This window comes from Mustela nigripes, chromosome 9, assembly GCF_022355385.1.
Source record: "Mustela nigripes isolate SB6536 chromosome 9, MUSNIG.SB6536, whole genome shotgun sequence".
Lineage (NCBI taxonomy): Eukaryota > Metazoa > Chordata > Mammalia > Carnivora > Mustelidae > Mustela > Mustela nigripes.
In genome coordinates this window covers 84,241,253-84,254,055 of record NC_081565.1, presented here as the reverse complement: position 1 = coordinate 84,254,055, position 12,803 = coordinate 84,241,253, and positions in this window count along the sequence as shown.

Here is a 12,803-nt window from a genome sequence, read left to right as displayed (position 1 = left end):
CCCCCCCCCCCCCCCCCGGGGTCAGACCTTGCCTACAAGGAAGAACTTTGTTTTTCCTTTTAAGCCTGGGGAGCTGTGCGTTTGCATAATGGAATAAGGACCCTTGCAGGAAATGGCTTCCTGCATGCTTGCTTTCAGAAGATTGGCTCTGACATGAGATAGCACTTGTGTTACTATTTTCAAAGAAGTTTTGAAAAGATTACATCTTAATTATAGCACGTTAATCACTCAAGTCTTGGAAAGATGAGGGTGTGCGTGTATTTTTAGACTAAGAGCACAAGGTCTCAAAGACAGCAGTTAATACTGAGCCTCTAACCATAAACGTTCTATACCAAAACTAAAGAACGAGAAAAATGTAAAAATCTGCTGCTTGAGCTCTTTGCTCACGTCTGATCTCACTTAACCTAAGGAAACTAAGTCGATACTAATCTGCACCTGGGACAGGGTGAGTTTGACAGTTTGTGTGGTGGAATTCTAACCCCACCTCCTGCCCCCAGGGCCTCCGAAGGTGCCGTCTTTGGAGACAACCTTTAAAAAGATTAAGTCAGGTGGAATGAAGACACAGGGGTGAAACCCAGTCCAGTATGACCGGTGTCCTTGCAAGGGGATGAGGACACAGCCCACAGGAAGACAGAAGGTGTCTTCTCTGGGTCGGGAAGCCTCTGGGTGCACCCCACCTTGCTGACGCCTTGACCTGGGACCTCTGGCCTCCAGTACCGACAGGAGATCAAGTTGGCCGTTGAAGCGCCCATTCCGTGGTATTTATTATGGCCGCCCGAGCCAACAAGCCCATCTTTTCTCCCCTCTGCTTAAAACCACCACCACTACCAAAGTGCCCCAAATTCCCTAACCTTTTCCCCAGTGAGTTCTTACAGCTTTTAAGCGAGCATTCTTACCCAGGAGGTAAAGTTTGCTCTGTGGGTCCGACGGCTCCCACAACTGTTGTGAACGGGAGCCCGACGGCCACTCTGCTGTGCGTTCCCCGGTGTGCCCGCGGACGCCCGCTGCTGTGTGCACATGTGCAGCCCCGACGGTGCCTGCGAAGAGAGGCTGCGTCTCCGTTCCCATGCCTACAAAGCAATAGTGTTTGGAATCCTGTATCAGAATGTTTTATCCAGTTTTTAAACATGGATTCATGGCCGCTGCCCAGTGGACAAAGCTGCAGAAATGTGGTGAGGAGAAATGTTTCGTTCGTGGTCTCTTGTTCCGAGGGGAATTAATTGTGTCTTGAGGGAGAGTAATTAGCGCTTCCTTGTGCCCGCTGGGTGACGACCCCTTGAGTGGGAGGTGGAAGGATCTGGTGGGTTGCGAGAATCATCTGACTGCGTGCTCTTGGGGGCTGTAATTAAGCACGATGAATAATTCAGATATTTTAAATGACTTCCAGATGCTTGAAAACAGACTTGACTTTCAGATAGAAATCCTCTTGCATTTGGAATGCGTAGCATTGTTACGGATACATCTATCAGTAAAGACACGCTGTGACGGTCAGCGGCGCGCGGCGGTGGCACGAGAGGCCAGGTGTCTTAAAGATGGGTGTGCGACAGCAAGAAAGCCGCGTGGGGGAGAAAGACAAGTTGGGTTCTATGTTTCTTGCCGAGTCAGCGATTCTGCTCCAGCCTTGTTGCTTAATACCTAAGTCTAGTTCCAGATATCGAACCGTTGGAATCCGCCGTGTCTGCTGGTGTTAATAACCTTGCGGAAGTAACGCTTTTGTCTGGCACCCCTGGGGCTCCCCTACCACATTGCACAGTCCTGCCTCTGCCAGGTGCACATGACCCAGGTCTGCCACATCACCACCATCCCGTTGGCCACAATGACTGGTTAATGGGCACCGATACTCATAAAGTAGCTTCTAGTTAAAATCTGGGGTGGGAGTAAAACCAGCCCCTTGAGCCTTCTGGGCCTTTGTGAGAAACTGTGGAAGCTACTGCCCCCACCTCTGGGATCTCAGGCTCCTTAGTCTGCCAGCTGGTGCTGGCCCCCCTCCCCCAATCTTACTCTGTTTCTTCAGTTCTAACAGTGCACATTCTGTTCACAGTTGAACAAACCCAAAAGGATGCATCTTACAGTTGGTGCCATCTTAGTCTGGCCATTTTTAACCGGCAGCTTGCTTTCCCAGTGCTACATAAAATAATGGTGGGTCTTAGCATCAGGGCCTAGTACAGATGCTTAAATGCAGTGTTCCCTCTTTCCCCTCTCTCTGTGTAAGCCTGCTCTTCTTTTTCTCTCTTTTTTATTAAGATTTTATTTATTTGTTAGAGAGTAAGCACGAGCGGTGGGGAGGAGCTGAGCGCGGAGCCCATGTGGGGCTCAATCCCAGGACCCCGAGATCATGACCTGAGCTGAAGGCAGACACTTAACCCACTGAGCCCCCCAGGTCCCCCCAGCTTCGCTTCTCTAGTAGCTTTTCACTTCCTTCCAAACGCGTGTTGATTGCTGCACTCCCACAGGTGAACGGAGTTAGGACAAGGCGTCTTCCGCTCCATGTTTGCACACACAGCACACCCCTTTTGAAAATGAAAATCCAGTAATCTGAGAGGCGGGACGGCGTGAGGCAGGGGCACCCGGCCAGACCCGCACTGTGATCTGAAGCCTGGCTTTCCACCGCGCGTGCTTAGGAGAGAGCCGGAGCCAGCAGACTTCAGCTTCTTCATTTCCTAGAAAGGGGATGCACACGTCATACGTCACTGTGAGCATTAAATGAGCTTATGTATGTGGGCTTTTTTTTTTTTTTTTTTGCCTTAAAACGTAAAAAATTTTACATTGACATGTAGTGTTGTATAAGTTTAAAGTGTATACGTGTCAGCTGACAGATGTGGATGTTGCCGTGTGAATGCCATTGTAGCGCTAGCTAAGCCCTCTGTCAGTCACACAATTCCGTTTTTGTGGTGAGCAGTATCTCGTCTCTTAGCACGTTGGATGCTTATAATACTGTACTGTTGCCCACATCACCGCACCGTATTTTAGTTCATTGCAGCTGTATTTACATTAGCCAAGATGCAGAAACCAACTAAGTGTCCAATATAGAAAGAAGATAAATAAACACACCGTATCCTATGCCTACATACGCACACACATTGGAATAGAATTCCACCACCGGAGAGAAGACAATCCTGCCATTTGCAACAACGCGAACAGGTCTTGAAGGCATTAATGCCAAATAAGATAACGTCAGCAAAGAAGTACTGTTACGCTCTCACGTGAAATCAGCAACAGCCACCCTTGTGAAAACAAGAATGGTGGTTATGAGGGGCTGGAGGTTGGGGAATAGGATCGATGCGGTTTCAATACAGGAACTTGAAACTGGTAGTTAAGTTCTGAAAATGAGCTTAAATTTGGTGAAGGACCTACAGCTGGGCCACTCAGGGCCAGGCTTCCGCACGGGGCAGGGGGGATCCTGGTGTTGGGGGACTGCTAGAAAAGCCCCTGTGAGGACTCTGGAAGTCAAAGTTCCCACGTTTGACATTTTCAACATTAAACATTTCAGCAACCCTTGCCTCAAAATGCAGAGTAATACTTGTACTTTTGACTTCTATATTGGCTAAGAAATCACATAGGAACTTCCATGAATTCATTACCATTTTTAGGTTCATATTTTATCATTTAAAACAGCGATGTAAAGTAGAAAAGTAGTCAGAGGGGGGCACCTGGCTGGCTCAGTGGGCTCAGCATCTGCCTTTGGCTTGGCTCGAGACCCCAGGGTGCTGGGATGGAGCCCTGTGCAGGCTCCTTGCTCGGCAGGGAGCCTGCTTCTCCCTCCGCCCTTCCCCTTGCTCATGCCCACTCGCGCGCTCTCAAATTAAATCTTAAAAAAGCAAAACATTAAAGGGAAAGCAGTCAAAGGTGTAAGCCATTGTCCAGTTTATAGCTAGTGCCTGGGGTGAGAGGGTCTGCAGGACCCCTCAGTCTCCTCTAATCACCAGTTAGGCAGAGGGTAAGAAAGCTGAGTGCACATCGGCTCCTTTTAAAATGCAAATCACCGTGGTAGGAGCCGCAGCTTGAGCTGTGGCAGGGACCCTCGCCTACCAGTCTACCAGCCCGCCCCGGGGGGGGGGGGGGGGGGGGAGGCTAAGAGCTACACAGGTTGGAAAGGGAGTTTGCTTGCGGAAGGAGTAATCCGAGGTCACACAAGCAAGGCCACTAGGTGTGGGTAGTAGAGCAGGGACCGGGATTTCGACTTGTCTAGTAGTCTGGGCATCCCGAGCTGGAGTGTAGGTCCGCGCCAGGAGACAGCGTGGCTGCCTCGAGGAGCTTGTGTAGAACACCTGGGCCCTGTTTGGGTGCGGGCATGTGAGAGCAGGTGATTTGGGTTCTCAGCGCCTCATCCATAACACAGGCCACCTGCCTCCTGTTCCCACAATTCACAAAGACTTTAAAACAAGACCCTCTACCAGCGGGAGGGGATGTGGAGGGCAGTACCACCGAGGAGCGTGCTTGGGGTCTGGTTGCAGAAGAGCAGGCGTTGAGGCTGGGTTTCAGCTCTGACAGAGAACTTGGGTAAGTCACAATCTTTATGAACCATTGTTTGCTTACGTGTAAGAATAAAGATAGCGGAGAATCTCAGGGGCCGGGGGTCAGGAGCGTGTGAGATTCTGCATGTTGAAGGTGCCGGTAAACCTGTAGGAGGTGAGGAGTCCCGCGATGAGATATTTTTTGCCTAGTTTGGTGACCGCAGTCCACATGAGCCAAAAGCTACATTAAGTGTAATTATCAAAAGCCTAGAAATAGCGCAAAAAGATTTGCCACATTTAAAACCTACTAGAGCATTTTCTACAAAACCACAGGAGGTTTTGACTTTTTCAGGGAGATGTAACAGTTTGACTATTTTACTACAGCTCAGCTTCTGGAAAGTTGGGTCATAAAAAGTCGAAATCAACATGCTGCAAACAATTTCTGTCCAAAATGGAGAGCACTCAAGAGATGAGTTGTATGGCCATCAGTCTTGACGAACTGTGCAAACTTATTCTACTGGTCGTTCACTGAGTATATGTGTGTGTGTGTGTGTGTGTGTGTGTGTGTGTTAGAGAAGATAGTCCTCTAGCCTTCTAGTTCTTTTAAGTTACTCTTCAAGCTGGAGCTCGTGTAGAAAAAGACTGATTAACAGGAGAAAAGCACCCAAGTTTCCTTAAGTTCTGCATGACACGGGAGCCTTCGGGAGCAAATGAAGACCGGAAGAAGCAGTTAAAAGCTGAGCGTTTGTATGCTCGGCTGGATGAGCGGGAAAGTAGAAGAGAACAAACGGGACAGCCTAGTAAGGGGGGGCAGGGAGCGAAGCCGGCTCCGTTGATTCCTCTGGCTGTCCCTCCGCTTGGGAGGTAAGGTCGCTCCCTTGCCTTCAGAAGTCGGAGGGCGCCTCTCACCGGAGGGTCTTGGGACTGGCTTCAGGGGGCGATCAGGGAGCCCTCTTGTACCTGTAGGTTCTCCGGTTTCTTCCGCTTTCAGGTTCGCGGTGTACAGCCTGAGCCCTGTCGCTCGCTCTCGAGCTTGACCACCTTGCTTTTGTAGGAGAGTCGTCGTGTCTGTACCGCTCGGAAAGTGCTTCTGACATGACAAACTAGCTTCTCTTTTCCGTATGGCACTGCAGCTGTCATTATCGGTTATTCGCACCCTTTTAATGCCTAAAACCTTCGGAGACTGGCTCTTTCTAAAAGGTATCAGCCAGTTGATGTTTCTTTCCAGATAGGAGAAGCGACCTACGGTCTCCCCGCCCCCCTCCGGAAGTGAGGCAGTCAGTCCTTCTGTAAGCTGAAGTGGGGTAAAATGGAGAAAGCCATTAGCCTTAATGTATATGGAAAATTTTTTCAGTGTTCCCAGATCTCAAACAGAGAACCTCTCTTGGGCTTCTCTGCTACCCTAGGCCCTTTTTTGCTGATGGATGCACAAACTTGATCCAGATAAGCACACCGCCTCCCGGACGCAGCATAAAGCTAGGGTGGCCTCCCCCTGAGACGGGCTGGCTGTCGCTCCCGGGGACGGGGCTGAGCAGGGCCACTGTCCCCGCTCAGGGGCTGGCTACTCGCATAGAGGCTCAGTCAGTGCAAAACACTGAACACGTCAAGCTTTTCACCTTCCCCTTTTTTTTCTCCCCTCCCTAAAGTTGAAAATCCCTCTCATGTTTGTCTCAGTGAGCAAAAGCAGGTGCTGATCTAGATCCTTCAGAAAAACTGGTGTAATGCGAACTTGGGAAAAGCAGGAGATACCCGCGCATCCGCTCACCCATTCTGTTGTCAACCGCAGTCACAACAGCGCTGTTCTCCGGAACTCGGAACTCTTTTCGATTTTGGGTGGCGTTGTAAGTGTAATTTGTTTTAAAGAGAGCTTTAGAGATTCACAGTTGTGGTTACAGAAGACGATTAAGAGTTTTCACCAGCTTGAGCGTTGTAAGGGAGGCGGCATAATTGAGCAGAGAAGGGCCGGCCGAGAATTTCCCCTGCTGATGAGAAGACCTAAGTCGGGCGGTCCGACCCCCACAGAACTCACCTGAGAGGTGTTTGAGCTGAGAGAATCTGTGGAAGAAAAGGTACTTCGTGATGGGAAGGCTGACTGTGAGCCCGCGGTGGGGAAGGCTACAGCGCAGTTCTCCGTGGGAACGAGCTCCTCCACACGAAAGGTCTCTGGAGAAGTTTTAAGTTTCTCAAGGTCCTGCCCAGACTGGAAGCGGGGTCAGCAGGACTGGAAATCCCAGCAAATGAAGAGGATGTGTGTGCAGCTGTGTTTAAGTCCGTCCACAGTAAAAAAGACAAAACCTCTGTGGGGCCTACCTGCAACGTGTCCTTGGATCTTTGCTGTTTCTGTGGTGTTGTGATCGCTTCTGTCTGTGCTCAATTTATAAATGACAGTTCATGTTCCTGCGACCCAGAGCCTCCTGCTTTTCCCCTCTCACTGGTCAAACTGCCCACTGGTGCCATCCCCTGCCTCTTGCCTTCGCCTGGGTGTGCGGGGCAGGAGTGGGGGGACCAGTAGTTCCAGGGGAGCAGTTCTAGGAGCTTCCGAGGAAGGACCCGGCCGTCCTGCACCAGGACCACACAGGGTGGGGGACGTTCTGAGTCCTAGAAGCAGGCAACCCCTTTGATTCTAACGTACAATAAATCCTGCCTTTGGGATAAGGTGTGAGAGCGCTCACTGCACGATAGCTTGAGGGCTGGCCTAGGACTCCAAGGACTATCATTGTAGAAGGACAGCATCTGCGGACAGGTAGGAGTTCTAGTACCTGCTTGCCTGAAACCAGGTGTGTGACCCAGACTATGCCATTGAAACCTTCTGGATCTTAGCTCTGCTCTCAGGAGGAAGAGGGGCTCCGAAAAGATGTTTTCCCGTCGGATCCTTGGAGACTCCAGGTGCCCTGAAATGCCTTGAGAGCTAGAATGTGGTGGGGGGGTGGGGGCAGAGCAGGTGGGGGGTTCCTGGCCACCTGCCTAGACTCTAGTTGGGGCAGCCCCACTTACATCTTTTTAAGGTGTACAAATCTGGAGCAAGATGTCCTTTGGTAACAGAGTTTAGCTGTCACAAATAAAACAATGTGGGGCGCCTGGGTGGCTCGGTCACTTAAGCACCTGACTCTTGATTTTGGCTCCGGTCATGATCTCGGTGCACTGGGATTGAGCCCCGAGTCGGGCCCTGCACTGAGCAGGGAGTCTGCTTGAGATTCTCCCCCTCTCCCGCCATAACCCTACCCCCACACTCATGCGCTCCCTCGTACTCACGCTCTCTCCCTAAAAGAAATAATAAATATTAAAAAAAAAAAAGAAAAAAGAAAAGAAAAAGAAGTTGGGAAACCACGGGTGAAAGTTCTCTCCAATGGCTCTTCGAAATGAAGTGTCTGCTTGCTGCCCCGTGGCTGTGTCCCTGCCCCATGCGCTCAGCCAGCGGCGCCCAACGGGACCTGTGGGGCCAGTGGGGCTGGAGCATCGGAGCCCCCTGATCGTTGGACATTCTGGAGCCTGCTACCTAACTTTGTATTCCGAATTTTCAGGGGAGATCCTCAATTTTACAGGCTTTGGGCCCCACAACCCTGGATCCTCCTTCAGCTTCTTTTTTTTAAAAGATTTTATTTATTTATTTGACAGAGAGAAATCACAAGTAGATGGAGAGGCAGGCAGAGAGAGAGAGACAGGGAAGCAGGCTCCCCGCTGAGCAGAGAGCCCGATGGGGGACTCGATCCCAGGACCCCGAGATCATGACCTCAGCCGAAGGCAGCGGCTTAACCCGCTGAGCCACCCAGGCGCCCCCCTCCTTCAGCTTCTTAATGAGCAGATGCCACTGCGGACCTGTCCTAGTGAACTGCAAATTCGGTCTTCAGAAGAACAAAGCAGCCATTTGCAGCAGGGTGAGGGTTGCTTTGGAGCTCAGCCTCATTAAAAACTGGCAACAACAGCGCTGTGTTATTCCTGCTAATGAGGAATGGATGTGAATTAACAGTTACGACTCGGCTTTCATCTCCTCCACCAACACTTTTATCAGCGCAGCACAGCTCTGAGGCTGAGAACACATGCTCTGCAGATAAACGGCCTCGGTTGGGATTCACCACTTCCTAGTCGCGTGACGTCAGGGCACACGAGCCCACTTCTTCGTGCTCCAGCTCCTGCATCAATGGAAAGACAAACAATTTCCCGTGGAACTGCAGCGCCTGGACCTATAGGAAGCACTCCTAAGTTTTGGTTTTTCTTATGTTGTTGAGTGATTAAGGCGGAAGCAGCTAGTTTCCCCAGTCAGTCCCTCAGAAACACAGCCCCAATTTTTAGGTAGAAGGTCTGTGCCCAATTCACATTTCAACTCTTCATCACAGAAAAGTTTTCTGCCAGCGAGAGAAAGCTCTAGGAAACAGGATTACCCTACTTTGGTCTTTTCCCCATCCTACTCTTTAGAGCTCAGATGTGATGGCTGGGACTCCTGCAGCCATATTGAATCATGTGGACAAGGTTTTTTCTCTTGGGATGGAGAAACGGGAGCAGAAGGGAACTTGGGTCCCTGAGGACTTCATGGAGTCACTCTTTTAGCCCTGGACTGCCAACTCTCAGGTTGTTTTATCAAGGCAGAGTTTGCAAGTCACCGGTATGATTTGTTAAAGAGATTTCTGGGCCCCACTCCCAGAATTTCCATGCTTTGGAGTCTAAAGAGCCTTCACTTTTAGCAAATTTCCAGGTGATGTGGATTATGGTGGTCCCAGGACCTTGTTTTGAAAGCCAGGGTTTTATGTGTTAGGGAAACACACCCTTTGTTGTTTGAACCACTCCTATTTTGGGGTATTCTATTAAGAGGTGTCTAATACATTAACTTCAGTAGCTAACTCCCCTTGCTCTGCTAAGTTATAAAGAGCAGCAAACTGATTAAAATGCTCCTCAAAGTGAAACAGAGACATGGGGTGAATTGCAGATTTACTTTGCAGCTTCTGTGCTGTGCATTCATCAAATGAGTCCTGAGAACCTAGTATGCGCTAGGCATATACCAAAACAACTTGAAGACCGGGGACTATGATTTAACAACAGGTACCTTCTCCATGATACTCCTGTGGAATTCAGTTGAGTCAGATTCATTTTAACCAGGGTCTGCAAGAGAGTGATGAGCTAAGCCAACAATGTCCTGTCACTCAATTAGTCTGGAGATGGGGGAGAGACAGACCCAGGCACAGGCCTGGAGGGGTCCTGAGCGGCTGCCGAACGAAGTGGTAAACCAACCTCACCTACACATTGAAATCACCCGAGGAGCTTAAAAATCCTGCTGCCTGGCCCGGTCTCCCTGGAATCTGATTTCTTGGGTCTGTGGTGGAGCCTGGGTATCTGGATCATTGGAAAGTTCCCTTAGTGATTGTCATGTTGGAAACCACGGCTCTAAACTAATTCAGAAAGGTGAGGTGACTGCCCCCAAGTGACACAGAGGGTCAGAGGCAGGTCTCCTGCTACCCAGTGGAGGGCTTTTCAGAGGCTTGGCTGGCCCTCAGGACCTGCCCGAGGCCGCGTGCACGGCCAGGGTGATTGTCCCTCACCCGTTACTGTCAGTGACGCAGGACGTGCGGGCTGGAAGCACGCATCTGCTCCCGGCTCGGTGACAGAGCTTCCGGCAGCTCATCAGTTTCCCTAACAAGATTTTCCTTGGTGACAGCAAAACAAATCATTTTAATTAGCATTAGATAATGAATTTAAATGGCATTGAAGTAATTCCAAAATCTCCCTTAACTGCCCTAAATAACACCATGCAGGAGGTGCTCTAGTGGGATTTATTGCTGAGAAATTGCTGTGCTAAGGACACAGCTGAAAGGTTTCCTTGCCTGGGATTGTTCTCGCTGGTTTTCCTGTGTACAGACGGTCCGGGTAGCACCAGGCACCGGCCGAGCTGCCAGGGTTCACGTGCCGGGTCGGTGTCCTTGCCCCGTATCAGGTGCGCACATCTCCTCGCCGGCGTGTCCTTGTGACGTGGCCGTGACCCTCGGCTGGGAGCAAGCTGCTCACAACGGGCTCATTCTCAGTCTCCTGAGGGGCCCCTTCACTCAGAAAGTCCTTCCTTAGGCTCAGCTGAGGCAGTACCCCCGTCACTTGTCCCCTGGGTCCCAGTGCTCTGTGGGAAGTCCTTCCCTGCTCCTCAGTGCCAGGGGCGCAGGGCAACATCTCTGGGTGCCCCAAGGGGTTTGAATGGATGTTGTGTTTGGGATGAATACTGCTGCTGTTAGCCTCTGACTGGCAGGACTTGGGAGAGAACGCAGTGTCCCGGCGGTCCTGAAAGAGCTTGGAGCGGATTGCCCCTCCCCTTCCATTTCTGTGAAATGCGCAGTGGATAGGTTTGATTTCACATCTTTCTGAAAGAAAAAGGGAAAAGCACAACCTTGCCACGCTTGAAGTCAGCGGGCCGTCGGTGTGCCTACCTTGTGAATATGGTGTTCGTGTCTCCCCGGTCCTATTTTGGTTTGGAAACCGGGGCTCTGCCTTCTTGCTCTACCTGGCCAGAGCCCACTGTAGACCATCTGTTCCATCACTAGACCTTGGCCGCTTGATGGTCACGTGAGACGGCAGGAGTTACAGACTCCTAGGCGACCGTCTTCTTGCATCTTTTGAATGTAAATTTCATAAAGTGAGATAGTAAAAGACCATCATCTAATAGCTTTTCTGTGGGCAAAAGTCAAGGTATTAATTTCACTTGTTGTCCACTTGGAAACAGTATTTTTTTTTTTGAAATGAAAAGACTGGAGGTACTGTAGTCCTATCCTGTGTTTCTTTAAGTTTTGATTGCTCTGACACCAACTTGTGTACAACTTTGAGGCTAATCACCCAGTGAGAGTTGGGCTCCATGGGTTCAAGGGCATGGTCCCTCACAAGAGTGCCCTTTCTTCAGATGCCAGCCACACGTGGGGAGTCTGCAGACCACTGTGTTTCTAACAACTGGCCACAAATTCAGAGGTTCCCACAGCACCCTCAGGTTTGACAGTTCACAGGAATGGTGTGCAAACTCAGGAAAGCACTGTTCCCATGACTACAGTTTTATTACAAAGAATAGACCTTAGGACTAGCCAAATGAAGAGATGCATAGAGCAAGGCTTGAGAGGGCCTGAACGCAGAGCTTCCTTGCCCTTTCCCAGTGAAATCAGGGCACACAATCATCTATCCATCTGCATGTTCACCAGTCAGGAGTCCTATTTCTAGATGCCTAGAGCTCTTACTGGGATTTTCTTATGTAGGCATGATGTGTGGGGTTTGGGGGCCTGTGACTTGATCTCAGTCTGCCTTCCCTCCCTGGGTGTTGGGCTGGCTGAAAGCCCCAACCCTCTGATCACCTGTCTTACTGGTGACCGGCCCCATCCTGGGTCATTGCATGCTTCGCCTAAACTCAGGTGTGATCCAAGAGGCTCATGAAAAACAAAAACACTTTGTTATTTGGGAAATTCCAAGATTTTGATTTTCTCCTAGGAACTAGGAATGATGGCTGGTCAGACTTTTTATTAGACAATGGACTGAGTCAACCAAATGAGATTTAGAGGGAGGGAAGAGTGGGGTGCACTGTTGACCATGCCCCCACGATTGCCATCCATCCGCAAAGTGGATGTGTCCCAAAGTGGGTGTGAAATGGGAGAATCGCTTTATTTGGTCACCACTTCTTTCACAAAGTGTTGCGATGCTGGTGTTTAAATGATTGTACCCTTCATTATATTGTGTGTCAGTAAATTCATGTATTTATACATGTATGTCACATGCACCAGCCCATGATCTATGTTAACATGCACTAAAGGGAATTTTCAAGGTGATTTTGGCTAGATGTTCTTTTTGCCTTAACCCCTGACTCGAGAACCCAACTTCCATGTAGAACACTATTCTGTGCAGTGTCCCAAGGCAATTCTTCCATAGCTTTCCAGAAGTTGGGTCATTTGAATCCTGTTTGCACATTTCTGGTAACAAAGAGCTGCCTGATTTAAGGGTCGATCCGTTCCATTGTTGGACAGCACCATGGTTAGATAATAGTTTCTTATGTTGAGCCAGGTCTGCCCCCTGCTCCCCGGACTCTACTCTCTACAGTCACACAGAGGACATTGTTAGAGGAGGCCTTCAAATATTTGAAGACTGATATCCTGTGTGCTACAAAGTCCTCTCCCCCCCACCAAAGCAAACATTCTCAGGTTTCTTCAGCTATTTTTTGTATGTTCTTCTACATAGATGGTTTTAGGACAACCTCATCAGCCTTCCTGTAGATATTTCCTGTCTCTTGTAAAGTGCAGTGCCAAGTACTAAATACAATACTCTGAGTGGTTAATCATTTATAGCATAGCTCTTATATTTCCTGATATGACATTCTAGTCCATTAATTCAATCATCCTGCAA